This window comes from Cupressus sempervirens, chromosome 7, assembly GCF_028749045.1.
Source record: "Cupressus sempervirens isolate cs-2001-9-10 chromosome 7, ASM2874904v1, whole genome shotgun sequence".
Classification (NCBI taxonomy): domain Eukaryota; kingdom Viridiplantae; phylum Streptophyta; class Pinopsida; order Cupressales; family Cupressaceae; genus Cupressus; species Cupressus sempervirens.
This window is the reverse complement of record NC_143124.1, coordinates 172,097,469-172,103,468: the sequence shown is the minus strand read 5'-3', so window position 1 is coordinate 172,103,468 and position 6,000 is coordinate 172,097,469.

Sequence of the window (6,000 nt, the reverse complement as noted above, 5' to 3'; positions counted from 1 at the left end):
CAACATGTCAAGTAGGTGATATTCCATCTTTTGCATCTTATTGCCAAGGCACATCATCTTTAGTTCAAGATACACAAAACACTCAACATTATGTTGATGTTCAAAATGTTGAGGGATTGGAATAGATCACAACACCTTTTAGAATTAATCTTAGAAGACCAAAATATTTGATTGATATTGATACTAACATATTAAAATCAATGCCTAACAAGATTAGCAAGTGTACTTGTCAAAGAAAAGTTAATCATATGTGGATATTATTCTTTGAAGAATTAAATAATATAGGTGAATGCCAATTATTTTTTGAAAATGATGAGAAATTTTGAATTTAGGCCCATCATGAAGATTATTGAGCTAAGAATGATGAATGATTCAAATGAAAACAACATTGTAAAGAATCTAATGAGTGCATATGACAAAGTGGGTTCTAATTCACATGCCAAATATAGTAATATCATGAGATGCATACTTACATGAACAATAGTAAGTACCCAAATGGAGAAAGCTCAACTCATGAGAAAGAAAAGAAAAATATTGAAAATTGGTAGAGGTACTCTAAGGAGAGCCATGGTAAGGCATGAGAGATTGAAAGATCCTACAAAAAATGAGTTATGTACATTTAGTGGTAGACTACCATGAAAGGATAAAGAAATTAGTGAAGCTTTGAAATCATTGATTGAATATTTTTGGACAAATAACATGTGTGTTTCCCCTAATCAAAGAGATGTTGTAAGGAGGATTGGTAGCCAAAATCGTGATCCACATGCGAAACATTTTTTGGACTCAACTCAGACATAATTTTTTGCAAAATTTATTGGTATGTATCCTAAAGTTCAAATAAGTTAAATTTTTTTTGAGATGGGTAAACTATTTTATGTCAAGATAAATAACACACACACCTTGTTGTTGTAGGATACATATTGAATTTTCTAACCATTTTGATATTTTTAAGCATATATGTATTTTTGCATTCTAAGATTGTTTTGTAGGATTGTGACATAAATGAGCCACCTAGATCTTCAAGGGTATTCATATCCAACATTTTATGTAAAACAAGGGATGGTCAACAATTTTACAAGACAACATGCTTATTTTGTGGTTCTTTGTAGCTTTTATCAACTTGTTCATATATAGATAGTACACATGCAATTGGAAATGAAATAGTAGATTATAAAAAATATAAGATAGTGACATATGATTTGAAAGATGGGAAATAGGGAAAAATATGTGATTTAGTCATTGAAAAGATTCCAGTGTTTGAGTTCATGAAGATTTTATGTGAAAAGATTATTTATGAGTATGCAAGGCATACACATAGAGCTTGTTGACTAGATTTTTAATTCCAATTGTGCAAAGATACATTTTCATTGGATACCATTATTTCAGTTGTAAAATTTGCAAAGAACTAGACACTACAACCACAAAATGAGGTACAAAAAAAGTATTATAATTCTCAATAGGTTTCTATATTTGTTCACATAACATTCATGCATTCACCTACAAGTACAAAGTATGCCATTTTGATAGTGAGGGAGTACCATTTTTACATCAACAATGATCAATCACATTCTATAGAGTTTGTACATGGTTTTTTTCAACTATTTTATGGATATTTGGCTAATAGGGGTATACCATATTGCCAACACATTGTTTGGTCATACAATTGTGCATCTCAATTCAAGAATGCATAGATGTTTTATTGGTTGAGCATGAGACAAAATTTGTCTAGAATTCAATATATGTGGAATTTCAAGGAGACATGATGGTGCAAGCGCATGCATCAAAAGAGCCTTAGCTTGTAAAGAACAAAAGCACAAAGATGGAGCAATATTGACAGATGCAAAATCCATCATCTAGTGGTGTAACACTACAATGGATCTAGGTAAGGAAGGTGAATCTATGGTTCAAACATTTTTTTGGTTGATAGATAATACTAACATTGCACCATATGAGGATTGTTGCACACTAGCAGGATCAAGTGACTTTCACTATTTTAGAAGCTCTAATGTAGGTTCATGGAGTGTCCACACACATAGAATGACATGCTATTATGAGTCATGTGTGGAGGAAAATTGGGATGAGTGTGAGTCAACTAAATGGGTGGACAATTGGGATTTATAGGTTTTGGACCCAATTGACACTTATCGTCCCCCACAAGTACTAGAAATGGTAGAGATAGATTCATCCATTGACTTTAATTATTTGTTTGATCTAGTGCAACCTAGTAATGCATGTATCTTTCTAAATTCAATATGTAATTTTATACCTTTTACCTAAGTATTTGTTGAATTAATGACCACATTTTGTACATTTATCACTACAGGTCATGTTTTGTTTGTTATTTCACGTAAAGACAATGAAGAAGAGATAGATTATTTTGTGTATCATTGTGTCTAGGCCAAATTCTTTTTGTATCACTTGGTTATATATGGTGAAAATTTAGAGTACCATATTAGTGCAATGGTTGTAACCGACACATGGTTAGATGATATTCTATGAAGAACCATAACTTGTGGTTATTTGAGGATTCAAAAATAGAGAGGAATATTCTTCATTTTTGAACCTTGTTGTCACATCAAATGTTCACTTGCTAAAATATGGTGGAAAGCCACATAATAAGACTCTTTGGAAGGTTTGTGAGTTAGACCATGAGGCAATACTTGAGACATTAAAATGTAGGGTAGATCTAGTTGATTCATTGGATTGAATAGGGAGAGAGAGAGAGAGAGGATGGGGAGAAGGGAGAGAGAGGGAGATATAGTAGGGGATGCATTGAAGAGATGCTACTCTTGAGGAGATACCAAAGAGACACAACCCTCTAGTAGGTAATAAACAGTCATTCTGAGAATCTAAAGCAAGTGCATCCAATAAAGAAAAGGCACATCATTGAAGGATATATATGTATCTATGAATATTAACCAATAACAAAATAAAGGAATACCAATATTGAGTATTGTTTACAACAAAGGTTTTTCCAAACCAAAGGCAACAAGTCATTTATAATAGTTAGACAATTAAGAACCAAATATATATGAACCAGATTATTCTTACGTATGTATACAAAATTATTGACCAAATAAGAATTAGCAAAATGATATTGTACATAATCTCCATTACAATAGCATGGAAGCTTTGTGATTTGAATAGTTATATTCTTTAGTCCCAAAAAGGGACATTACAAATATTGCTCACTAATCCTTTACAATATAAAATGTTTATAAAAAATGACATGTACTTATATGAGGACATCATGTATTATAGAAATTCCACACCAAAGTAGCTAGCTAGCCACTCAAAAAATAGTAACTGAATGCAAGTGGGATCATAAAGATACCTTAATAAACTAGTATCCCCTTTACTCAAGCAACATCTTGGTCATCTACTTGACTAGGGCATGTTCGGGAACTGACAATCTCCATTTAAACCAAAGTCTCTAGAAGTAATTATATTTGTTAGTGAAGGAGATACACCTATTTGATCTAAAATAACTTTATATTCTTTAGGATTTCTAGTTCTCTTTTATTAGGATTTACCCTTTTGCCGATTTGGGAAATTAATAGTCTATTCGTGGACCTTCTTGTGATTGGTCACCTAAATGAGAACCTTGAGATTTTTTATGAACTCCATGAAAGAAATCAATACCTCAAGAAGCTCTCCATTTGTTAGCTTGATTAAAACCTTGGATTATAGAGAACTACCTTCATTGTAAAAAAAAAGTGAGATTGCCTCGACAAAGGTGGCATGAGATTTTTGTTGTTATGTTACTATCATTAATATATTTCAATGAGAACGTTGAGGGATGATGCCTAGCTTGAGTATCCTAGCTTCCTAAGTCTTGCAAATAGAAGGACATTGATGAATAGGCATTTCTAATTGAAACAAGTGCATGACTAGATTCTTTTCCTACTAATGAGCCCATTTGAGGCTTCACTTCACATTGCTCCATGGATAATTCTATAGCACTAGTTACTTCTCTATCTAGAAAATTTGTGTCTATGTACATGTGTACTGAAGAGCTTCTATCACCACTTGAGCTACTAGTAGATGGTTAGTATACATCATCATCTAACATAGGCTCACATGCATATGTTGCTTCTTTCCTTCATTGATTTCCCCTTCCTAGCCCTTCCTCATTATCTATAACTTCTTTCATGGGTCCAAGGAAGTTATCCCACTCTTTCCCATTAGCTATAGGTTTTTCCTCTTCATCTTGAATAATTGACATACCTTGGATGACACCAAGATAATCATTTTCTTCTACAATGTCCTTTTTTCTTAGATTACTCTCTCTATTAGCCAGGTTTTATATATCTTCCTTTGTATATTTAATAGATGTAGCTACAATTACATGCTCATTATGACCATTCCTTTCACCATGGATTAATAGATCATGTAATTCCTTAATAGTTTCATTTTTATCAGAATTCATAACTAGATTTTCCATGGCTAATTTTCTTCTTGATCCCTACAATATTTCTTCCTCAACTGAACATTTTGTAATTAGTTGATATACAATCATAGTTTTCTCTTAGCCAATTCTATGAGCTTGTGATTGAGCCTGTAGATCCACAAAAGGGTTGAAATTTGGATCTAGTAGAAGAATAGTATTAGCGAGAAGTCATTCACTAACATCTCATCTTTATAACAACTAAATTTGGGTGCATTATAAGCATTAGTTCTTAGAAAAATTAAATAGTACAAAATTTCGTATATAATAATTTTGTTAGCACTCAGCTACATCATATAATAAGTTGAAATTAGATAACCATTAAATAACTTTGTAAAGTACAACCTACATATCATGTACAACCACATCAAGTGAGTTCAAATTAATATACAAGCACTTGTCAAGGTAATAAAAAAAGTGTTCAAACTTCAAATAGATAACATGAAATTGCTTGGGAAGTGGTGTAAGAATTTGTGTTGCATTAATTGCATTATGCCTACAAATGGAAGTCATTTGTTTGTATAGCTATAAAGTCCACCTTTTTCAATTTTAATTTAGCATGGTGTCCCAAAGTATTTGGGAAAATCTTTCATGAAAAGATATGCCTAGGTAAGTTACTAATAATTCAATATCTTTCAATACAAAGATGTCAAGAACATTTTTTTGCATCATCTACAAAATATTTGTAATTGCTCCATTGCTAATACTACATATGATCTTCACTTTTATCATCTTTTATTAGTAAATTAACTTATTAATATTTCCTCCATAGGAATGAGAAGGCATGGGGAGTTAGGCCAACTATTAGTCACTATATTGAAAAAGTAGTTCTTGGCCATGCCATAGATGGGAATCATTTCAATCTTATTTTCAAACTTGGTACCTCATTTGTCTTGAAAGAATAATATATTGTTTTCAATGTCTTTGAAATATCTATGGCTGGTAGGAAATTTAATATTCACTTATTTTTTGCTTCCTCAAGCGGTCAAAAGTTGTATAGATACATTGCATCACACTGTCACTATTCTTGTGTCGAAATGAAAGTCTGTGACCATGCCACATATGGTCACCATGAAGTTGGGTGTTATGGAGTAACTCATGCTGCATCACATTTTTTGGGAGTTCAATTTAAGGGTGGACATTTAATACTTGGAAAAATAGCTATATTCCTTGGCTCTTCAATGCCATAGTTCTCAATCCCCTTCTTGAGCTTAGGGATCCTCTCACAACACTCTTTCATTACATAAATATTAAGTGACATTTTCATATCACCATTCATTATATAATTACATTTTAGGGGTCTTATGAATCTTAACTAGGTCCTAAAATATTCCTAGATGGACCCATTTGACCTAAATATGTAAAGAGCAAAAATTACTCAAAAGTTGAAAAGTTGCTTGAGCAACTTTTGCAATTTTCGCAAAAAATTACTAATGGAGGTTGAGGAAGTTGTAACTATCCATGCTCAGGTATATGAGCATGGGAAACATATTTTGGAAGGTTAGAAGGTTTCTAGTTAGATTTCACATCCCTTTCCAATCAAGTTGCATTTT